Below are 26,744 nucleotides of genomic sequence, written 5' to 3' on the forward strand. Positions count from 1 at the left end.
ATAATTTGTCAATTATTTGATTCTTAAAGTACAAGGCATTTTTAGTGAGAATGGCATAAGGTATTCCAAACTGATAGATGATATGGTTTAGGATGAAGGAAGAGATTTGTTTTCCCATAGAGTTAGAAAGTGGTGTCACTTCAACCCACTTGGTGAAGTATTCTATGGTGGTAATAATACATTTATGTCTACCAGAGGAAGACAGGTGGATGGCTCCAATTAAATCAAAACCCCACTAATAAAAGGCTATGGTGTGACCAAAGGGTTGAGTTCTTGGACTGGCACATAAACAAGGTTACCATGGATTTGACATTTTTTTCAAGTCTTAACATAGTTGATAGAATCATTTTCCATGGTTGGCCAAAAATAACCCATCCTAAGAATCTTCTTTGCTAATGTAAAACCACTAGAGTTTGACCCACAAATCCCTAAATGGACTTCTTGCAGAGCAACTCTCAACTCGTCCTTCTTAAGACATCTAAACAAAGTACCATCAAGACCCTTCCTATATAGTGTATCAATTGAATGAAATTATACTTTTGGTTGTGTGAAAGGTTAGAAGGGATGGTGTTATTGCGAAGATAAGTGATGACGGGGTTATACCAAAAGGAATCGAGAGCATCTAAATGACAAATGATAAGGGAATCAGGTTGAGTATACATAGGTTGAACCACCTCTTCTACTAAGAACTCATACCACTCGTGCTACTCCAATAACTAAAGCAAGGAGGCCAAGGTTGGCCATGGCGTCTGTTGCTTTGTTCTTGTCTCTGGGAATTTTTTCAAAAATAATATGAATAAAACATGCCTTAAGTGTGTCAACCATATGTTTGCGAGGAAATAACTTTTTATCCTTGGTCTAATATGTATTAGTGACTTAATTGATGATCAACTAGGAATCTTCATAAACCTTCAGTGTTGTTAGTTTCCATTCTAAACCTAGCTTGAGGCCTAAGACCAAGGCTTCATATTCTATCATTTTGTTGGTGCAAGGAAAAAGTAGTTTGTAGGATTTAGGGATGGTAACACCTAGTGGCATGATGAACAAAATACTAACACTTGAAAGATAGTGTGTGTAGAACCATCAAAATAGAACTTTTGAGTTACTAACTTTGTTTGAAGAATGTGCATATCTAGAAAATTAGGTAAGATAGGATTAGATCTCTCTATAGGTGCATCTTCCAATTGGTTGGTGATGGCCTATCCTTTTATTGATTTCCTATTGGCATACTCAATATCAAATTTGCTTAAGATCATCACCCACTTGGCCAATCTACCTATTAATGTTGTTTTATTGAGAAGATATTTGAGGGGATTAATCATTAAAATGAGCTTGGCCTTATGTGTCAAATGATAATGGCATAGCTTTTGGGAAGTAAAAACTATAGCTAAACATGTCTTTTCAATAAAGGAGTAATTTGGCTCATAGTTGACCAGGCTGCGACTAATGTAATAAATGGCTCTTTCTTTTCCTTGGTCATTTTCTTGTGCTAAGAGGGTTCCAATTGATTTTTTAGTTAGAGAAATATATAGTAGTACTGGTTTGTGTGACACTAGAGGCACTAACACTAGTGAATTCATCAAGTAGGTTTTGAGTAAATCAAAAGCTTTCTGACACTGATCATCACATTTGAAAATTATGTCTTTGTGTAATAAGTAGGTGAAAGGCACACACTTATCTACTAGTTGGGAAATGAAATGATGGATTGATTGAATCATTCCTTGGAGAGAACATAGCTGACTCAAGTTCTTTGATGGTTGTATGGTAATTATGGCCTGTGCCTTTTTAAGATCAACTTCTATCCCTTTGGCTGAGATAATGTATCCTAGAAGCTTGTCAAATTTGATGCCAAAAGAAAATTTTCTTAGATTTAGCCTAACTTTGAATACCTCTAGGTGAGAAAATATCTTGTCTAAGATGGGGAGATGTTCTTCTCTAGTATGGGATTTAGCAAGGATATCATCTACATAGTCTTCCATTAAGATGTGCATCATGTCATGAAAGATAGTGGCCATGGACTACTGATAGGTGGCCCCTGCATTCTTTAGCCCAAAGGGCATCATCTTCCAACAAAATATTCCTATGCACAAGTAAAGGCTATTTTCTCTTGGTCCACTACAGCAATCTTAATCTGATTATATCCTAAAAATCCATCCATAAATGAAAACATGGAATGGCCCGCTATCAAATCTACAATGGTGTCAATTTTGAGAAGGGGGAAATCATCTTTAGGACATGCTTTGTTTACATCCCAAAAATCAATGTAGATGTGCATGTTTCCATCCTTCTTTGATATAGGCACAATGTTTGACATCCATGACACATATGATAGGGGCCGGATGAAGTTGGTACTAATCAATTTCTTCAATTCTTCTTTGACTAGTAGAGCTATGTGGGGATGCATTTTCCTAAGTTTTTATTTGACTTCATTGACCTTTGGAGAAATGATGAGGTGATGGAGGATTAAATTTTGTTCTAATCCTAGCATGTTTGCATAAGACTATGCAAAGTTTATTTTTCTCTCTTAAAAGGAGTGAATGTGGTTCTTTCCTCTATGCTTAAAGATTGTGCCAAATAGATGATCCTTGGTTCCTATTCTGTACTGATGTTGACTTTTTTGGTTGGTTCAATTAAAATGGATGATCTTTCCTCAGAGTGCATAGGTAAGGTATCAATCATCTCATCTATCGGTGCCACAGTTGGGTTTTCACCATTGGATGTGTCACTTCTATTTATTTCAATTTTTTTCTCAAGATCAGCTACAACTTGGTAGTCATCCTTAAGGCTAAACTACTTGGCCTATACTAGTATGACTAAGATGATTGATATCAGACTTGACTATGTGTGTTTTGTTAGTTCTTTGTGGATTAGATGGTTCAACTACATTAAGGTAAATGAAGACATCATGGTCAGTGTCAAAATGGGGAATATGGTGACACTCAATTATATCCTAGCTAATGAGTTTGAGATGGAATAGGGAGAGTGATTCATAAAATGGAAAGGGTTTCATAGGGTTCAAAGACATGATCATGTTAGATGGCTCATATGTTGTATCGATTAGGTCTGTAACATGTGCTTCTTCTAAAGTGTCAGGAAAAGTAGAGCTTGCGAGTGGCTCGTAGTAGTCATCTTCAACTTCTACAGGAAAGAAGTTAGGAAATAGGGTTTGAAAATAGAATCCTTCAATGTGTTTGTCATCCTCATATGATGTGGTGTGACATGTTTGTTTTGTAGTAGCCCCTAAGTTGTTATATTGCCTTCTGACTCTTGGTGAAGTAAGATTTAGATTAGAGGTTGATCCTTGTGTAGTGAAATCATTGGATACAGGAATATGAACAAACTCACATTCTTTTTCATGGATAGACTCTTCACATAATGATTCAAACTCCCACTTAGTGGAGTCATCATCATCTTCATTATTGGAGGTTTCCATGAGCAACTCTCTAGTGTGGTGTGAATCGAGGATAGATAGATTTACATTTATTATATCAATTGCCTTCTTGCTATTACCACCTCTTTCTTTTGGTAAACATACTCAAGTAGAAGAGGCAGAATCACTGTGCTTGGGAAGAGACTCAGGGGTCCTCTATTCTTTTCTTTGTTCACTATAACCTACCCCTATTTTGGATTTTTTGGATAAGAATTGTGCTACAAGAGATTCAACAATGCATTTCCCTTTCCCTAAGGGACCTTCTCCTGTATATCCCATCTTTTTCATTAGATAAAAACCTTTTTTGTGTATATGGGGAGAGATGTCAATATTTGGTTTACTAATTTCTTCTACTATGCTTGGGGGTACTCCACTTGCCTTAATAAAATTTGCATGATACACTATAGTGGTGGATGATGGTTTTCCATGAGATCTTGGAGAGAGTGGGGGATCAAATAAGGAGATTGAGTACTCACCTACCCCTCTATATTATAGTTTACACTTCCTATCAAACTCCTTCATCAACCTACCCATTTCTTCGTAATGTTTCTATTTAGGGTCCTTTGGTGATGACTATGATAGAAAGGAAGAATTTGAACAACCAAATTTCTCTTTACCCTTAGTCAATGTAGATGAGTGGTCATTATTTCAGCTGGTAGAATATGAAGTATCTATCAATGTGGACTAGTTGATGTCATCTGTTAGGGTGCCAATATCTTCCTTATTATGAGGTAAAAGGGAGTTACAATATTGTACAAAGTTTTGGTCCCTAGGTATGGTCACCTCTTGACCCATGTATGGAAATTTAAGATATTGATGTAAGTGGAAAGAACAACTTGCATGTCATGAATCCACAGTCTTCTGAACAGGATGTTATAAGTTAATTGCAAGTCTAAGACTTGATAAATGATTTCTTTCACAACTAGTCCTACCCTAGTGAGTAAAATAACCATGCCTTTTGAGGATCTCTCCTCATCATCATAAGCTTTGATGGTGATTTTCTTCCTTGGATCAATAGCATCTTTCGTATATCCTAGGGCTTTCACTAAATTTAGTGTGCAAATATAGAGACCTACCCAAACCATCAACCAATAGTTTCTAAACTTTGTTTCTATGCATAAATACTTCAATATGAATAGGGAAATTTTGTGGTTAGATGATAGACATGTCATCTTGGGCTAAAAAGGAGACACAATGAGGAGCCACAACATTGTTGACCATGTTTTGAAACCTACTCACATCCAATTCATTTGGCACTAAGGCTTTGGTCAAGATTTCTTTATGCTCTGGCAAGATTTGCAACAACTCAATTATTGAGATATGAGTGGGAGTCTTAAGTAACTATTTGACCAAGTTGTATTTAGGAAAGGAGGAATTCATAGTTGCATGATCAGAATTTGTCATGGGTCCTAGTAAAATGACTTTAGAGGTCTGGCCTTGGGTAATAGCATTTGATGATTGTTTCTTATTTTTATCCTTAATTATGATGACATTTATGGTGTTATCAAATATGAAGATCATGTTGATGGTGTTATAATATTGATGTGCATAATTAACTTTTTTGTGAGGAGGTGCTTTCTGATTATCTCTAGAGGATTTACCCTTTTCATGACTCATGAAAGGGTTCTTGAAGGTTGTATGGTCTTCATTATTACTAATTTTATTTATTTTGATAGTTCTATCATTTATTAATTTGTGTATGGCCTCCTTAAGGGTGAAATAATTATTTTTTAAGTGCCCCTTGTTTCGATGATAGGCACAAATGTGCTTGTCATTCCACCACTTTGGTTTGACTTGGGGTTCATAGGGTTTGGCCTCGAGTAGTACAATGAGTTCATTAGCCAAGAGGGTTTGTAAAGCACTCTCATTAGACACCTCAATGGGTGTATACTCCTTGGTTATATCAGAAGACTAATATCTTCATGGAGGAGGAGCTTGATTATAAGTAATTTGCTAATTAGACATTGAGGGAGTTGATGTATTATGCTGGTAAAATGGATAGGCGTTATCTTGTCAAGGTGTTTTTGGATTCATTTTATTAACAATAGGACCTGGTTGATTTAGAGGAGGTTGAGTTTAAGGTTTGATATGGTTGGCTTCAACCACCCCATCATTAGCAGTGCTTTTTTTATTGTTTCTCCACCACAATTTTTTATCAAAGTTTCTTCTACCTTAGCAGCATTTTCTAAGGTAGTCTTAAAATCTTTAGGCCCTTGGAGTTGTAGCCAATAATTCATGGGTTTTGAGAGACTATTAATGAAGATGTTTGTCTTCTCTTTGTCTAGTATTACTCTATGATACTTAGCAAATGTGTGTCTCCACCATTATAGGAAAACCTTGAATGATTCACCAGGAAGTTGTTTTATGTTACACAAATCAATCATTGTAACTTCCCTTTCAATATTATAGGATTATTGGGCGATAAAAATGGAAGCTAATCGGTCAAAGGTTTTAATGTTGGAGGGTAGCTTGGAGAACCACTCTATGGCTTATCGCCTGAGGCTCCTGGGAGATAGATGCACTAGATAAGTCATGTCATGGACAAACTCCATACTTAGCACAAAGAATTTTCTAAGGTGATCTTTTGGATTTGTTGTACCAAAATATTTATCATATTTTGGAATCTACACATTTTGAGGGAAAGTTGTGAAGGTAATGCTTTTATCGAATGGTAGAGGACACACCTATTTGAGGCTAAACTCTATGAGATGTATTTTTTCTCACGTCATCCTTTGCATTTCCAATTCTAATTCTTTTAATTTTTGAGTGGCAATATCTAAGGGTGACTCTTCTTCATCTTATTTCAGATTGGTCACATCAAAGTTGGATGGAAATTTCGTGCCTTATTGTGCTAATGCTAATATGTAGTATTCTTTGTATTTTTCAAGTATGTTGTCCATCATATTGACAAGTTTGAGATTTTGTTGAAAGTCTTCAATTTTAGTTTCAATGCTCTTTTCATCCCATATGTTAGATAAACCCATTTTGTCAAAGGGTTTTAAACTTTGGTTAAACAGGGGTGAATTGTCAGTAACTAGATTTGGTGAACAATCTATTGGGGTAATAGGTTCAATGAGGTCCAAAAGATTTGTGTGTTTGATGGTTTTGCTGGCTATTCTAGTGCTCACCCATATAGGTGATCATTTTGGCTTCTCGGTATCATTGATTTTGCATAGTGGCATGAGAAGTGAATAAGATTCCTCTAACTCTTATGCATTTTCACAATGTGAGGATTTCTATTGACCATGATTCATTATGAGTAACAAGCTATGATAGACAAGGTGTTTGGAAATATTGATAGGATAAGTTCACTCTGGTGAAGTAAGGTAGGGAATAGATGTGTTTCTCTAGATATTTTTGACTTGATGTGTGAAATAAGGCAATGAAGGCTATTGAATTAATAATATCGTTCATAGCTTTGTTGGTTTCAAAAATGGTTTTGGTCAATTTTAGGATCCCTTAGTCTATAGAATATCAATGGAAAAAAAGGGTATCCAAATCTGTCATTCATTTGCAAATGTTGAGTACACAAATAGCCTACATTTTAGGTTCTTTCTCAAATGCATCATAGGATTAATTAAATGCGTTATTTCATTGATCATATGCACTATTTCACTTATCATATGTGTTATTTAAAAGTTCAAATGTGTTATTTTATCTATCATATGCATTGTTTTGTAGGGAAAATGCACTATTTAAGGATTTAGATGCACTACTTTGTAGTCATATGCATTACAATAGAATTCAAAAGCATCACAGGATTATCTAGATGCATTGTTTGGAGTAGTAGATGCATTGTTTTAGAGTCTTTCACTAATGTTCTAGTTTTGAACTTGGTTTCTCATTATCATTTTATAGTCGCATCTTTTGAAAGGACTGTGATTCAAACTAGAGTTTGTTATTAAATTTTTAAAAACATGTCCAATCACAATAGTAGAGGCCACAATAAAATACAAAACCATATGCACCTAAAAATGGAAAAAAGGGCTTCCTAACAAGGTTTTCTAGAGCTAGTGACTAGTGGGTTTTAGTTTTTAACCATCAATGTTTAGATTTACCTCTCCTATAATAGAGAGCTTCCCAAAAATGCTAAGGAGGTTTGGCACAATCCCTTATAAGACTACTAGAGGAAGGTTATGTTCTGAACACAAGTGGCTTGCATTCAATTGGGAATGCAATATTGGAAGGTGTTACCTCTCACCAACCCTGCTAAGACAACTCGGCGGGTAGTCTTCCTATGGCTAAGTAATCTTACTTATTAGAAAGTAGGAAAATGGAAATCATAAACAAGTTTTAGAATTTGATCGCTCTAAGAGAGTGAGAGCATATCCCTACTATTCTGATCTCCCAAATGCAACAAACAAGTTTTGTTCAATTCAAATCACTTAACCACAGTAGACAAAGGGGCTCCTAGTTAAACTATGTGTTTGTATTTTCCATGTTTGACTATTACTAACCCTCACAAAGGTTTTTCATTCTAATAAACTCTTGTGAGTTGAGAGAATTGCCCTACTTTTTATTAGATTAGTGAGGTCAAATATACTACTTAGAGTAATTTATGGACTTAAAAGAAAATGTCACAATCTAATTCACAAGGGTTTTGATCTACTTACCTGTTTTAGAGCTAGCGAAGGCTAGGCATATTTTTGAGGGTCTTCATTCCTATCATGCATTTATAATAGCTTGAGAATTCTTGTAAGATTAGATGAGGTCTATAAACAATCAAAAATTAGATCTTAATATTATATGTGAAGGTTAATAACTTGGATCATATGTATAACAAGAAAATAGCACATGTATCATAGAAAGTAGTATATACAGTATAAGAATCTTTCAAATGTGCTATAAAAATGAAAAAATGTGTTATAAAAATAAGAAAATGCACTAAAAAAATGCTCTGATGCATTATAAGAATGATCAAATGTGCTATAAGAATAATCAAATGTGCAGTAGAATGATTCAAATGCATTAAAAGACTAGGTGGAAGCATTAAAATAGTGTGTAAAAGTTTTGTTGCATTAGGGGAGTGGAAAATCCAATATTTGTGAGCTTGGAAATGTATTTGAAAGTTTTTTGATCTCATTATGAAGCTTCTCACATGCTATGAAACTTGCAAAAGATGAGACCTGCATTAAAAACTAGACAAAAATCAGATCTAAAAGAAAAATAAAAATAGATCTGAAAGAAAAATAACAGATTAGCAAGAAAACTTGAAGAACAAAGAGGCTTTAATGTGAAGCCCCATGGTGGGTGCCATTTTATGCACGAAATATTCATGTATTCATGAAACATTAGTGCAGAGTGCAAAAAAAATGATGATGAACTAGACTAAACCCAAGAAATCATTGTCAAAATGTAAACTCTACAAACGTCCCATATTTTCTTAACTACAACCGCAAAGAATGCTCTTAGACCAACACCTCAGTGATAGTTCTAGAATGAGAAGTAAGCTTAAAATGCACATCTATCAGTATGTATGTAATATCTAAGATAAAAGTACAGATTATATGTGAATAACAACTCATAGAATATTATCAAAATGAACATGAAATGAGCTAAACATGTGTTAATATGATACCAAATAACATGAAAAAAAAGTTAAAATGCTATCAAAATGACATAAACTTGCTAGAATAACAATGCTAATATGCTCAATATGACAACTATGAATATGCCTATAATGCAGATGCCTAAAACTTGGGTCATTTTGCTCTTGAGTTCTCCTTCTATTTATAGGATTTTAGAAGGGGTTGGGGTAAGAATCTGGGTTTTACCTTTAATTGGTGGATAGAGGTGAAATTGAAAATGTCTCATAAGAGACAAGAGGAGGAGCCCAAAAGTCTTGATTTTGAGGATAAATATGGATTTTATTTCAACTAAAATGTCTCATAAGAGACAAGAGGAGTCTAAAAATCTTGATTTTGAGGATAAATGTGAATTTTATTTCAACTAAAATTTTTCATAAGAGATAAGAGGAGGAGTCCCAAAGTTTTAATTTTGAAGATAAATGTGGATTTCTTTTCAATTCTTTATATAAAATGAGGATTTTCATTTTGTGGGGATAAATGGATTTATTGATTTAATAAAAGTTCCAATTATTTTTAAAAGTTTTTCTTTTCCCTCTCCCTTTTGAATTTCATTTTATAATTTTAAATTGTTTTTCTCCTCTTTTGAAGTTGATTTAGGTCATTTTAAATTTGATAATTGATTTAATCAATTAATGACCTGATGTAATCCTTAATTTGAAAGTTTGTTGTTTTCCTCTAATTTCCTCCTTAATATTTGTTGATTGATCAAAATTGTGTAATTCAAGTCTTTGCCAAATTTTGGTTGTCTATAGTTGACACTCAACATTAACTAGCTTTTGATGCTCAACACATATTGTGTTGCTTGGCATCCTCTATCAAAATACTCAACATGAACTAAAGTTTACTGGTGCTCAACATCAACTAAAATTTTCTTACACTATTTCACTCGACTTATACTAAAATTGACTTTGCTTGACTCCAACTAATTTTTTCTTAGCTTACACTATCTTTTCTTGGCACTTACTATGTCAAATGTTAAGCTTGACATACAAACTTTGTTTACATTGTTCTTCTGAACTTAATCAGTGTAACCATCCTCTGCAACCTTAAGTAGATTATCAATGCACTATAATATCACTGTCTTAACTGATCCTTGTACTCATTTCATATCATAACATTTTCTCTAGGTGTTATTATTACCTTATTTGATTAAATCCTCTTCATCAATCAAACAAATGATAGTACTTAAATCATATAAACAATTGTCTTACCAACAAGTAGCAAGTTTGACATCAATGATAAAACAATAATTAAAACATATATTCATACTTGTGTCAATATTTTTTTAACAACTATCCCATACATATTTTAACCTTTATATTTACTCTAAATATTACAATACCAAATATCTTGTTTTTTCCAAAATAAAGTTGCACAATAAAGAGATGTGGGCATTAACGAAATGTGAAATCTAACATTTTCTAAACATCTCCTTCACATAGTGTGAGCATGATTTATATACTCCAACGACACAAATATTTCCTCTCTCACCACAAATTTGAGGATGTTGTCACCTCGGGCAACATCCATAGCCTAATTTTTTTTTAAAGAAACATTTTTTTATCTAAAACTTTAAATTTAAAATTATTTTTATCTTTTAAAAGAAAGCAATTCAAATTCAAAATTTTGTTCAAAATTTCATTACTTTATTCTTTAATTTTGTTTCAATTGATTGATAATTTGTCTTCTTATTCATCCAAGTAACTTCTCATGCATTCCCCTTCATCTATTCAATAAAACATATTCAATTCACATCAAGTATACATACACTTCTAAAGCAGCCAATAGCCAACATTTTCTAGAGCACTGTCAATGGCTCCTTGCGAAACATGTAATCTACAGGTATTATCTAATGTTAAGAATTAAAGAAGTACAAAAGAATCTTCATATACTGATTAAGAAATATATATCTAATTTTAGTATATTTATTTTGAAAGTAGTATTTTAAATTTTTATAATAGATTTTTTTTAATAATTAAAACATGTTTATGCTAGAGTTGTCAATTATATGAGTGAAAAAATAAACTTAATTCTTGGTCTTTCTTATTTTATTTTATTTCTCATAGGATTTTTTGAACTCTTAATACAAAAGCATGAACCTTAAAAGAGGTCTGAGAACTAAAAACTATACACCATTCATAAATTATCTAAGGCACAATTTAAACCTCGTCCCTTTTGATGTCTATATCATTTATATAGTAATTTTGTTTATTATATACATGCTAAGTGGATTCACGAGCTTAATTCTTGATATTTCTTTTGTTTCTTTTTGTATCATTTTATGTGAAATGAACAAGATCATTATACAAGAGCATGAAGCTTAAACTAGAACATCATAGGTTAAGGATTGATACCTATCCATTCTACCTTAATTTTCAAGAGCTTAAGATCATTTAGCTCCTTGATACAAGAGCACAAGCCTTACCCTAAAAACTCTTTGACTAAGAGAAAAGAACTTAAAGGTATTCATAGTGACTGAATTTTTCATGGCTCTAAACCCCTCATGTTTTATGATATTAGGACCTTACACTCAATAAAACTTGATCCTTGTTAGATATTCAAAACCATTCAACTTGACCAATGGACCAAGTCCCTATTGAAAATCCCTATTTTTTATAGCAAAACATAATCAATAAAACAAATACCTATTTTTTGGAAATGTTTCTAGCATTATTTTTATATTTTTATACAGCCAACTAGAATTACATCTTCAAATCAAAATGTGTCTATGCTACAAACAGAACATTTGTTAGCTAATTCAGCAAACATGACCAATTGTAAATGAGTTGTAACCCCAACAAGTGAAGGAAATAGCCTTGCTATTGGTTTGGAAAAAAAAAAAAAAAAAAACTTTAAATCTCAGTAGCCAATTGGGAGTTTCTACGAACTATTTGAACCAAAGTAATGAAACTCATCATAAGTCATCTAAGTTAGTGAGTCAAGTTACCTCATTCAGGTCAAAATGACCCATGACCCTGGCTTAATGGGTCAACTGGGCTGACTCGCACGACTCACAGGTCATGACCCTCATGACTCGATCACGGCAAGAAAATTTTGAACATGAAAAAAAACAAATTTTTTCTTCTTTTTTTTAATGTTTCTTTTGCTTATAATCCTAAAAGGGATTTCATAACACTCTAGTGTGAAAAAAGGAAAGAAAGTAAGAGGAAGAAAGAGAAATAAAGTGTCATTATTTTGCAACCAGCTAAAAGGAAGAGGAGAAAAGTTTTCATTTGTGATATTGGAGCAACTGTATGCATGCATTTAGATCATAAAAGAGTTTATAGGAGCTCTTCTCAACACTTATCAACTTATTTAAAAGAGGTAAGAGTTGATTTTTAAAATTTAGATAATTTTTTCTCTATACTTATGGATTTTTTTGATGAATTTTTTCTCTATGTTTATAGATTTTTTTTACTTTAAATCTTCATAAAATGCAATGCTTAAATAGTGATTTTTGGTTTAAAATGTCTTATTGCAGCAACCTTGACATTTTGAAAATATTTTTTTCCTTGTTCATAATGGCTTCTCCAGCTAAAAAAACCCAAGCTCTCTAAAATCAATAGAAAATATGAGTGTTGGAAGTACACCATAGATTTTTTGGGTAAAGGTAGAACTATAATAAAATTATAATTTTGTAAGACCATTAATAGTGGGGGGATAAATAGATTTAAATACCATATTGTTGGCATACGTGGTCATGATGTTGAGCCTTGTAAAGTTGCAACTGCTGTGGCTAAATGTTATTTTTATATTTCCTTAGAAAAATATGAACAAGAAAAGGAATTAGGACAAAAACAATTAGCAGAATTAGCTCAGATTAGTTCCACTTCCCATCCACCCTCATCTAGAACTACTTATGTATCTAGTTTTACACCCCTAGGTTCAATAGTATGAGTACAAAAATGTGTCACACTTCTATAAATAATTATACTCAAGAATACCCATGAAAGATGGAATCTCCAAAGAGAGATTATATCTCTCTATCTATGGCATGCAAAGGCTATAAGATGGTGACTCTCAAACTAACCAATCTATGTAACCCTTGCAAGGTGTATTATAGAACGAGGGATTCAAAGATGAGAGGAAGAGTGCTAGCATCCAAGAATCACAATGAAATGAAATGCAAGATGAAGGATGCAAGAACTAAACTATATAAGATGAAAGATAACAAAGGAGTTACAATAACCACCTAGTTAGACTATGTGAGTTATTCTAAAGCATAAAGGAAAAGTAAGTTATGAAGAAAGCATGAAGCTACAATGCAAGTGAACCAAGATGCAAGTGCCAAGAAACTAGTATGAGAATGCAAATACTCTAAGTCTTAAAAGCTCCAAAAGCACCTAAATATTATGTAACATAAAATTAGCATGAAAGACCAAGATTGGAGAATGAGGAAAGAGCCCTCCCTTTTAAATAAAAATGGACGATAGAGATTGACAGGCAAAAGATGCATAATCAAGGGAGAAGAATGCATCTTGAGTGATCCATGTGTACAAGCATCTCAACTAACAAGAAATAATGGTTGGCTTTTTAATAAAGAGAGAAATGTGTGGAGGGGAATCAAAATTATTATAAAAATAAAAGATACATCTCACATAGAAAGTTGTGCATTCATGTGTCGACAAAAATGTCTTTTCCTCTTACTTTAAAAATAGGAATCATGCTTTATGCATGCACGCTTAGGATAAGGCAATTTTGGAGAATATTTATTTAGTTAAAAGGGAAAAATTTCTTTTAATTAAATAAAAGACTTAGGATAAAGTGGTCAAACCATAGGTTATAATTGAATAAATAGATTTTTGATTATTTGATCAAAGATAAGCAATGAATAAAATATGCAAAATTGCTAGAAAGGGGCCTCATAGTCTAGATGACTATTTTTGGGTGATTAAATTTTTCCATATTTAACTAATGTTTGATCAATCTAGGAATATGTTACATCAAAGAATGAAGAAGTCAAGAAAGTAGTAGAAATTGACTCCGAAGAATGAAGTGCAAAGAGATAGCAAATCCTGAATGCACAACCTATTAGCAGTAGCACTGAATATTAGAAGATAAATAAATAGTACCAATACTTGAGATGAGAACTAATATGTCAATCCAAGTAGCCAAAGCAAGTAGATGAATCAAGAGAAAATTGGAAGGTCAAGCATATGCTCTTGATAAAACAATAGCATAAAAAACTAATTTGCAGTGATGATAGAATATTTGTGCCCCCTCAGATTGAAATTGAAATGAGGTAGAGGAGATGTAGAAATGAGCTAAATATTATCAAATCAAGATACAATAACATCCATGATGACAAGTAAGTGATGAAAACAAAAGATTTACCATGGAGAAGTGATAGTATTGTTAGAGAAACATGAATTAGTTTCTACAAATATAATTACACCGTCATGGTTATACGTATGTTCCAAATGCAGATCCCTATCTCTTATAAATATAATAATAGAAGACATGTCTCTTCATTATAAATATAAGAATAGAAGACATGTCTCATGAAGAGACATGTCTCTATGATTTATCAACATTATCTTATAATTAAATCAATCTGACTATAGTTATAATCTTAACACTCCCTCTTAGCTAGGGAAGATTTGTTATGGAACATATTATGCTCTCAAGCACATGGAGATATATCATCTCAATGTGATATTCCTAAACTAACATATTTAATAATATCAACATAAATCCATCAACACACACACACACACACACACACACACACACATATTACACATAGAATTGGCTTCAATTCACTGTAAGGCTAAATTTCCCAACACTCTCTCTTTAGAAAATGAGAGAATTGAAGCAATTATAATACAAGATTTGAACACCACCTTAAGTTTGGTCTATGATAGATTTAATTTATGGTTTTCAAGAAGATCTGGTCCAAAGAACCATAACAAATTAATTTTCATGGTGTCTAAAAAAAAAATTTGGCCTGAAGAACCATGATGAGTTGGTTGTCAAGGTGTTTGGCAAAATCTAGCCCAAAGAACCATGATAACACTTGTTCCTAGAAATCCAACACATTTAGGTACTACAAGTTTATATAGTGTATCTAGGAGATAGGTCAAACTATTGATAATTTCATCACCTTACAATGGTTACTTTCTAGTTGATATTTTTGTTATCATGACTTCGAGCACTTTGGGACAATAACTTAATGAAGTATGTCATGATAATAGGTCCACCATTTATAATATCATCACCTTACAATGGCTACCTTCTATTTATATGTTTCAATGAAAGATCATAACCTTTCATTACATATCATATGTGAAATATTAACCATCATGAACCAATTCAGAGGGTGGTGCAAAGGCTTTCACCTCAATTCTCTCTCACAGAGAGGAATGCATTGCAAGGAATTTCACTTAGAACTTTTCATATAGAATATATAATTTACAAAGTATTGCACCTCAAAATTATCCCTCTAAATAATGATCATGGGAATTCAAGTCCAGCAATTACTCCCTTAGAGGCTCTCTACCACCAAGGATTATTGTGAGACTTGCTCACAATTTGATATCAATCTATTGATTTTCTAGTGATAAGCCAGTACTTTCTCATGATGCACTCAAGAGTAGGCCCATCAAAATCATGTAGTCACACACATGTATTTTTAGATTCCCTCTAAGTATTAATCTTCTAAGCTCTTGTGCTTCCTTTGAATAAGTGTCATACTCCCTCTTAATGTAGAAGGATGCTCATAATCTCAATCATCAAAGATATTTGCTTCAAGAGCCTCAATTTATCCAAATTGATCATCACTACTTTTAAGCTACTTTCATAAATTATCTAATGTGTCATTCTTCTTTCCTACAAGATCAACTTCAAAGACAAAGTAAAAGATCAAGGAAAATAACTCTTATAGTATGCATAGAATTACAAATAAGAGGGAGACTATAATAAGCAAGTAAATATAATAATAAATACTTATCTACACATTAAGGTTCTTGATCCATGTTGTTCCAATGAAGGTCCATATGCATCAAATAAGATGATGTCTCTGAATAAACATTTGTCAACCAATGGGAATAAAACATTGGCTATTATTCCCCCCCACAATAAAAGATTCCCATTCATTCCATCAACATTGTTGGGTGATAGTACCTATTTAGTGATACTCAATTTTCATGAGCAATAATTTTGTTCTTTGTAATTTGTATCTTGAGGAATGTATTGAAATTTTGCTTCCATGAATGATCCATCATTGCTATTATTCCTCATATCATCATCTCTTTGGTGTGAGTATGTAATGTTCCCTCTAAACAGTTACTTTGATCCTATCTAATTTCCCAATTTCAAGAGGGTCCTTGTAGTTTTCTTGTAGAATATTTCTCACCTTTCACTTTGATATGTAGTAGGGTTTGCCTTGGTTTTCAGGAGATCATATATGTTTTACTCTTTAGAATACATGTTTCCTCTACTTTCTCCCTCTTTCAAGGCTATCAAGCTCCCTTTAAATCTCAATCTCCTCGTTTTTCTTGCAAGAACATTCTTGAAGGAAAAGGTCAAGGTATATAGCTCCTAGTTGTATAAATATAAATGTTACTATATTAACTCATGCCCATTACTAACATGATTATAACATATCTCTTTATTTTTCAATAATAGAACTAAGATAGCATAATTTTCAAATTTTATCTTACATGCTCTAGTCATAATGATTCTCTTTATGCTTAACGAATATTATATCAAATTAATCATATATCATTCTTATATGTGAACATAATGTCATTCTTATCAATACCAGTTAATGTATATAAATATAAATTTATATATATTTAACTAATAACCATGGCACCATATTACCAATAACAATTACATTTATAAAATATACCTTTGTAGATTATACATTTTCCTTTCATGGCGATGGGTCCAAATCTTTCCTGTTCCCTTGGTTACTCATACCAACCCTTCATTTCATATTTGAAATACAAAATACTAGTAATTATCATTGGTGTTTCATATTGTGCATCTTCTTGAATAATTGAAAATTCACGACACAACCCAACTGAATGGTCTATGACACATATATTTGGATGTGATATGATACTTGCTTAAGAGTGTCAACCCCTCAAAATAATCTAATATATATGTATTTTTCTTGCATAGCTCTCCCAATAGGTTTGGCTAATAATATACCCCTCACAAATTTCTAGTTGTTTAATAACATCATTGACATCTATGTATGGAGTAGTTATCACTGCATACTCTATGTTGATATCATATTGATCAGATCTATGTGAATTAATGATATAGAGGCTTAATCTAACACTAAGATAAGGTTTTGTGATTTTGAAAAATGTCACTTGATATAAAATGCCACATGTAAGTGATGCTACTCCAATACAGTGAATTCTATCAAGATGCTACTTAAATCACTCAATTTTATATCATGTTATTGTAGGCATACACCATTAGTCAAGAAGATGAAGATGCATGTGTAATCTCTATAAGTTTGTGGTGACCGATCAGATAAGTATTGTACATACTTCATAATTCTTTACAATTTGTGGGGTCACCCAAAAAAAAAAAAATCTCCTATTTTATCGTGTCTTATTTAGATAGGCATATTGCAACCCTAGAGCAAGTGTTAGAGTTTTAGGTGACTCTCCAACACCTCCATAATCAAATGAACGACCAAGATAACTTCAACAAGATATTGGCAAGACAATTGCATGAAGATTCAAGAATGCTATTATTGATAATGGACTTGATTGACATCCAATGGATTGATTTAAAATGTACATAATGGGCCTCCTTATATAGGAGAGGCAATAAAAGAGAATGATAAGGAGAAGATAAGCTATCACCCACATAAGGTGGAATCACATGTCCACCAAAGGTGGATCATCCTCTATTATACAATGAAGTATGTTTAATGATGAGGATGATAATCTGATATGTGCACTAAAGGTGGAATGAGATAACAACTATGACCACCTAGAGTGGAATTCTCCTACACCATGTGTTTAATTGAGGTGAAAACCTCTAAGTATCTCAATCAAAAACTCATATGCAATGTATTATCCTAAGTATGCTTAAATAAGCATAATTAGTGAATATTTAATTACACCAGCACCCCCCCTTAAGTGCAACTTAGGGAATGCACTTAAACTCACAATGCAAGATGGGTCTTGGCTAGGAGGTCATTTTAGGTTCCCATGTACAATATGTAATGCAATGCATGAAATGAAATCTCTCGTAAAGTGGAGAAAGAGAGAAAACCTCATAGTAAAAACCCTCCTCCAAAAAGAGAGATGAAAACAAGATGCATGTAAGGATAGAGTACTCAAGAACCCAAAAAAGTGCATACATCATGTATATAGAAAGAATGATCCCCCCCCATAGGAAGGAAATAAGGAGACATGATATCCCCCCCCTATAATGAAGAAGCTCTAATGTAGATGAAGAGTACCTACAAGAAAAGTATAATCCAATGCCTAAAAGAAACATGTCTCCCCAAGGAAGAGATAAATACATCAAATGATGAAGAAGCCACTCCATGTAAAAAGTGAGAAAGGAGGAACAAGGTCTCCCTGTATACATCTCTGAAGACTAAATAGGTGTCTCAAGGCTTAAAGATTCTATCACACCATCAAGCTAACTTATGAGATGTGAAAAAATAAGAGAACATGAAGAATTGGGAAATCCAATCTCCAAAGAAGGTGAAGAAGTATCTCGAAGAGAAACCTTCTCAGATGTATTAACCAAATCTGCATTATGAGACTCATCTAAAAGAGCATCCAGGAATTCATCCTAGACTACAAGATCTAAAGCACAATGATTATCTTGCTAAATAGTAGAACTCATGTCTAAAGAAGTAAGAGGTGGAGGAGTAGGAAGTTCAACACTTATCTCAAGAACAAAATGATTCAAGTGTCCAATGTTCTCCTTGCATGATTTATTCACCCTTGATAAAGGGTTAGTTACATCATGAATATCATCATCATTATCAACAAAATATGCAAAATAATACAAGTGTGATGTATGATCAACAATTCCCATAGCAATTTCATATCTAGTCTCCATTTCCCTAATATAGAAATAATCAGGAGTGAACTCAACAATTTTACCTTGTGCCCATAAGTAATTTGGTAAATGGAAAGGATATTAGTGGTCAAGGATGGTACACAAAGAACATCATTAAATGTACCCTCTCCCATAGGAATAGAACCTTTCCCACAAAACTTCATGTATGTATAATTACCCATCAATATATGTGGAGAAGTACAAGGCTCAATAGAAGAAAACATATCCATAGAAGATGACATGTGATGTGATGCACCTAAATCAAGAAGCCATTTACCTTGCTCAAGATGTGTAGAAGCAATGAGTGCTTGTCCTTTACTTTTGTATGGTGATGTTGATGTAGAAGCTAACCAATATTTAGAAGGAGAAGACACTAATGAGGGAAACTAGATATTGTTCTTTTGAAGAATGTGAGTAAGCTCATCAATATTCTTATGGAAACACTTATGCTCATCTTGTCCTAGATTTTTGCAATAAGCACATTTATCTCTCTTTCTTCTAGATGTTTCCTCTCTTGAAGAGGACTTGGATACAATATTATGATGTGAAGTAGAGTCATTACCTTTTTCATGTTGCTTAGGATCCTTGTGTTGTTTGTTTCCCTTTCCTTTGGGAGCCTTTGGAGAGGAGTCATTTGCAACCAATGTTTGATACTTGGAAGGCTTCAATTGACCCATGTGTGCTAACTTGTCTTGTTCCCATGTGAGTTGAGCTACAAATTCATCAAGAGAAAGAATTTTATATGCATTACCAAGAGCATCCATAGTAGCATAGAACATGGAAATAAAGATTGAATATTTTGGACCTAGCTTGGAAAGAATAGACAATATCAATTGCTCATCATCTTTAGTAATGCCACAATTAGAAAGCTCTAATCTAATGGAATTGAACTTAGAGAAAAGTCTTGAATATTGTCAAAATCACATGGACTTAAACCTATAATCTCATTCTCCAATTTGAATTTTCTTATTCTATTAGGTTTACCAAAGATTCCTTCCAATGTTGTCCAAGCATCATGAGGATGTGTGCAGGATGAAATATGATATAGAAAATTATTAGAGATAGTAGATCTAAGAGAGCCAAGTGTTTTATCTCTTCTATCAAGTCATTTCCTTCTTTTAGCAACACCTATAGCTGGTTCTAGATCATGTCCAAGAATCATTCTAAGCAATCCAATATTCATCAACTAATTAGAAATTGAGTGTTTTCATTCATGATAGTTATAGGGAGTGAGTAATGGAACTTTTGAAAAATCCATAATGAAATCTAATGATGATTGAAATTAACTAATAATTCCTTCAAATTACTAATTCAATTAAGAAAATTGAAATCTAAGTATTCACCAAGTGAAAATATAGCCAAAAAAGACCTATTTCTCAGAGTGATATGTCCACTCCAAAGAACTAAAATCTGATTACAGATCTAGAAAGTAGAGGGAAAATCATTCAATTTCAAAAAAAATTGCGCTTGAAATTTTTACCAGATGTGCCCAAACAAAGCCTTAAAAGTTGTAAAAAATGGGATTTGCCATTTTCAGAAATTTTTAGAGACAAAGATCCAAAATCACCTGCACCACTATGTAGATTGTGAAATTCTACCCAAAAACAAAAAAAATTGCTTAAAAATACAAGTACGTATGAGGGAGATATCATTGTTTGAAAATCACCTCTGAAATTATTTTTTCTGAATCATTGCCATCACACCTTCAAAAATTAAATGGTTGTAGATTTGGCCTCAAATTTTCAATTTGGATGAAACTAATTTTGATTTAGAGGTTTTTGGATCTCCTTTATATGATCCCAACCTCTTATTTGTACCTGAAAGCTCCAATTTTTTCTTGCAATAGAAGATCACAAAATATGACTCATGAAATCTCCTCCAAATTGCCAAATGCTACAACAACAATGAGTCAAGCCAAGATTGCACTTCTTAAGAAGAGGTCTTCACACCATGAGAGCTCTGATACCATGTCAGAGTTTTAGGTGACTCTACAACATCCCCAAGATCAAATGAAATACCAAGATAACTTCAACAAGAGATTAGCAAGACAATTACATGAAGATGCAAGAATGCTCTTATTGATAGTGGACTTGATTGACATCTAATGGATTGAATTAAAATGTACATAATGCGCCTCCTTATTTAGGAGAGGTGATAAGAGACAATGATAAGGAGAAGATAAGCTATCACCCACATATGGTGGAATCACATGTCCACCAAAGGTGGATCATCCTCCTTTATGCAATGAAGTATGTGCAGTGATGAGGATGATAATGTGATAAGTGCACTAAAGGTGGAATGAGATAACAACTATGACCACCTTGAGTGGAATTCTCCTACACCATGTGTCTCAATCACAAAATACTATGCAATTCATTATCCTAAGTAAGTGTAATTAGTGAATATTTAATTATACCAACAGTGGGAATAAGGATTGTGGTAATATGATGTGTAATAAGATAGGTTTTTCTCGTGACAGTATTGAGCTGTAAGGGTTTGTATTGTAATCATTGGATAATAAGAAAGGTTGGAGGGTTGTGTAGGTGGACGTAGCCCAGGTTTTGGATGAACCACATTAAATTTGTGTGTTATTTGTGTTCTTATAGTTTTCTTCTTTTGTTTCTACATTTAACCTTTTATTTGTATATTGTTCTAGATCTATCAAATCCTAACAATCTCCTCTTTTTGATGCTCAAAAATTATGCTTTTCACCTATAGAATATAATTTATGATATGATAATCTTCAATCTTGAAGTTATTCACTAAAGTCTTCATCCTAATATTTGCTAACCTTGGAACTGGATTACGTAGATTACATTTATTCATGACACAGAGTTGATAAAATAAACCATTGCATAGATAAACATGGCGATGATAGACCCACAAATGGAGATGATTATATTTATGATAATTGATGGAGGGTAGCTAGATAATTATCTTCATGATGATGTGATTCCTTTAGCAATGCCCTCCATTATTATTACATTCTTCTTCATCAAATTATCACCAAAAGAAGGAAAAACATAATAACGAAAATCTTTACATACTTTTTTGAGCCCATCTAAAATAGATTATGTGGATATTTGTAGTTTTCTACGTATATATTGTTTATTACTGAAACATATTTGATGCCTTTCAAAAATATCTAATGAACCATGTATGCAATGCACTAGAAATTCTCTCATGTGAATGACCAAGATATTACTTCTACTTGGCAATAAGACTTCATTTTATTCCCTCATATCTCCAACATTGAATGAGCTCGTAGATGGTTTGGTTTGTGGAGAAGTTGATCAATCTGATGGAAAAAAACCTCTTAAATAACATGGATGACATGAATGATGTTGAATATATCATTTCAATTTCTATGAGTAATTTATTCTTTCTAGTTCAATAATTGTTACTTCTTTACATTTGCAGCCTAGCTCTGATACAATGTTAGAGAAACATGGATCAGTTTCTACAAATATAATTACACTTCCATGGTTATAGGTATGTTCCAAATGCATATCCCAATCTCTTATAAACATAATAATATAATACATGTCTCATAGAGAGACATATCTCTATGATTAATCATTATTAGGTAATATATATTAACAATATAAATCACAATATAACATATGTATTATGTATAATATATTATATATAATATAAATATTATATATATAGTATATTATATATGTATAATATATTATATCTATAATATTATATATATTATATCAACATTTTATCTTACGATTAAATCGATCTGAATGTAGCTATAAGATTAACAAGTATGCCCTTGTTTGACTAGATTTTACCAAAGAAGATAAAACATTAAATTAGGTCAAGGAAAGAAGAAAGATGAAATTCATAAAATGTGATAGATGAAGAGACCATTAAAGAGTAAAAATGATGAATGAATGAGGAAATGATGATGCCCCGACAACATGCAAAGATTAGGCCTCAAAAGGTCAGCCAACTACACAGAAAAAGAATAAATTTGAAATGCAATTTTGACCATCAAGATGAACTTGGATTTCAATTTTGATCATGAAAATGGATCTAGGATGTTTAATTTAGCTAAGGGTGCAATTTTTGTACAAATATGAGGAGTTCAAAAATTAGGTCAAAAAGAGGTCAAAAGAGTATATAGATGTGATAAGCAAAGAGGCAAGTAAAAGCCAAAAGGAGATAACAAGATATGATCAAGAAGAAGTGAGAGAAGATTAACATAGTTAGCCAACATGTCCATAAAAATATGAAGAGGACTGTCTCAACATTCAAATGCAAAGCTAAGCTAAAATTAACCCTAAAATGCAAGCTAGTATACAAAGGTGCAATTGCAAGGGTTATATAGGTAGATCCTAGTTTATATCGTCGATCTATATTAGGGATATTGTAAGATCATACAATCATCACTAGTTTAAATATGAGGATTGAATATGATCTATACCAAATAGGTATGTGGGAACTGAAACTATGCATCAAAGACATAAAGATCAAGATGAAGGTGTGGTTAGATTCCCTAGGTTTAATGTAGCAATATTATGCTTACATCGAGACACAATATGTCAAGATGACTATAAGAATGCACTTGTGGATAAAATAGACAATGATGATACATTGAAGTTTCTAAGTGTCAAGTGGGAGAAGCAAGATGCTCAAGACACTTAAGATCAACAATGTTCAACCACTGGAAGAAAGAAAAAGAAAATATGTCCCATGTTGCTCCCATTCTTCTAGTCCATGAAATCCTCAAGATACTATTAAGGAGGGAACATTCAAAAAATAAACCATTAAAGACAACACACAAAGAAAATAAATTTAACAAGTCTCAGCCAATGTTTAGTGTTTGGGTGTGTGTGTGTGTGTGTGTGTGTGTGTGTGTGAAAGTCACATGATTGTCTCTTGTAGGACTTAAGTCTACCAATAAGAAGTATCGCAACAACATAGACTGTATTGAAAGTATCTAATAAGTGTTGAGAAAAACTTGATGTAAAGGAGAGTGTTGAGAAACATTGTTTAGAGGTTTGTTAAAGAAACATCAATGCACAAAGAGACCCTGATAAGTGAAGTAGTTTATGCTACCTAGACCTAGGCAAGAGTTTATTCCAAGTTAGGCAAGGTAAAGTGAAAACAAATTGAATGAGTGCAAAGCAAGACTAGTCAACATAGGTGTAAGGGTTACAAGTAGCACATGTTTCCAATTTTTTACCACTTGGCAATTTTTTTAGGACTTTTTGTATTTTTTTGTAGTTTTTTGAGATTTTTGATTTTTTTGTGATGCATCAAAGCACCTATTGCTAGGTTTTCACTAAGATGGTTAATTTTTATGGACATTTTTTACTTTTTAGGATTTTTTCAATATCATATGTGATTGTTTTGGATTTTTAGAATGAATTAGAGATTATTCTCTCTCAAGCAAGATCACATGTCCCAATGTCTAGCAAGGTGTAGAATATGATGGAGTAGAAACCAAGTGGATAAGATGAATAAGAAAGAAAGAATGAAGCAAGTGAAAATGATCCTCAAGGAGTGACTCCTCAAGAGTACTTAAGCTAGGGAAAGATAGCCATATGAAGAATTTTTTGGATAAGCAATGGAAGCAATGAAAAAGATAGCATATAGGATAGGCAGTGGTAGCTGATAAGAAATATAACATATAGGATAAGCAGTGGAAGCCAATAAGTGAGATAGCATATGGGATAATCAATGGAAGCCAATATGAAATATAGCATAAAATGATGTATTCCAAAAGGGAGTGCATGTCAAGAGACCTATTAGAACCATATTTTTCTTTGTGTTATCAAGACCAAGTGGTCAATTGAATAGGATAGTAGTACGATGGACAAATAAGAATGAAGCTATATATGAAATCTCTGGGTGAATGAGTAAGCATAATAGGGAAGTCGGTGGATAAGATAGCCAATATGCAAGGATAGCTCAACATTGTCAAGATCAAAGTGAGAAGATGGAAGAAAATGGATGATGGAAGAATTACACATGATGCATTTTTGCCAATTTTTCATCATGGTACTTATCCAAGGCACCATGAGAAGTGATTTTTTCCATAGGATAAATTTATTTCTTTTTATTTTTCTACCAAGGCACCTGTTACCAAGTTTTCACAAGGCACTCTCTTTTTTTTTTTTTTTTTCAATTTTTTGATTTTTTTTGAAAGATTTCAAGTTGTTTAAATTTGGATAGTGCTCCTATAGGAAGGATAATTCATGCTAAGCCAAGACCATAGAAATGTATGCTCAAAGATGTTGATAGGGTGATGGAAGAGAAATGGTAATAGGATAAGTATATGGAGGATACTATTTCATGCCTTGAAAGGATTGTAGGAGCATGGATAGTAGGTGAGTGTAGGATTGAAAATATTATATAAGTGTAGACAAAAAACTAGGAAAGATCAACATTGACACACACCTTGAAGGGTGGTGAAATGATGAAAGAATGATGGATGAAATAACTTGAAGCTTAGATGTATGAGGTGTTAGAGAATTTTTGAGGAAGATGGAGTGGAAGCTTTCAGAAGATTTTAAAGAAGATGTTTGGAAGCAAATGGAGTGGAAGTCTTTGGAAGCTTAAATTATTAGGATTAACCACAAATAGAAATAGAAATTACATGCAAATATAACCAATATGAAAATATAATAAATCTCACAAAAGAGAAATACAAGACACCAAGATTTAATGTGGTTCACCCAATCCATGGGCTATGTCCACTAAATAGCGAGTCCAATATTATTATTATCTAGTGATTACAACCTGATTACAATATATAATCCCTTATAGCTCAATACCACTACAAGAATAAATTATCGTATCAAAACCTTATGAAATCCCTAACCCTAAGCCATTTTATACAAATATTTTTGTCACTTTAGGGTTAAAATTAGTTACAACATGTAAACTCAAAAATGTCGATATGAAGTATGTATAGTACTTCCCTAATCAGTCACCACAAACTAATAATCTCCCATTGGGGAATTGATCAAGCTCCACATGAAACAAAAATTTCCCACTTGGAAACTAATCCTATAGCAATGTCGCTATTCCATGAGGCTCCCACTGGAACATCAAACCACCCTAGACTTTGTTATTCTTTTATTTTGTTTAGTTTAGAAGACCAACCAAAGCTAAAGAAGAGTTTAGCTTTTCCCTTTTCACTACCTTTTTAAACATATATGTTGGATCATCATCTATATGTATCATGTTTAGCTTTAATTTCCCATCATCCAAAATTAACCGAATGAAATGGAACCACAACTATATATGTTTTGTCTTTGAATACAAAGTAGAATTATTTGTAAGATGAATGGCACTCTAACTATCTATAAAAAAATAATTATCCCTCTGAATATGTCCCAATTCTTTGAGGAAGAATTGAAGCCATATCATCTCCTTAGTTTCCTTTGTAGCAACAACATACTCTGCCTCTGTAGTGGATAGAGCATTCACCTTATATAATCAAGAAATCCATCTCACTATTGCCCCACCAACAATAAATACATAACCTATAGTAATTTTTTTGGTATCAATATCCCCTACCAAATATGAGTCAAAATAGCCTTGTAAGTCAATAGTAGAGTCCCCAAAGTGTAAACACTTACTAGATGTTCCTCTCAAATATATGAGAATCTATTTGACCATATTCCAATGCTCAATTCCTGGATGACTCATATACC

The sequence above is a fragment of the Cupressus sempervirens genome, chromosome 5 (assembly GCF_028749045.1).
Source record: "Cupressus sempervirens isolate cs-2001-9-10 chromosome 5, ASM2874904v1, whole genome shotgun sequence".
NCBI classification, from domain to species: Eukaryota; Viridiplantae; Streptophyta; class Pinopsida; order Cupressales; family Cupressaceae; genus Cupressus; species Cupressus sempervirens.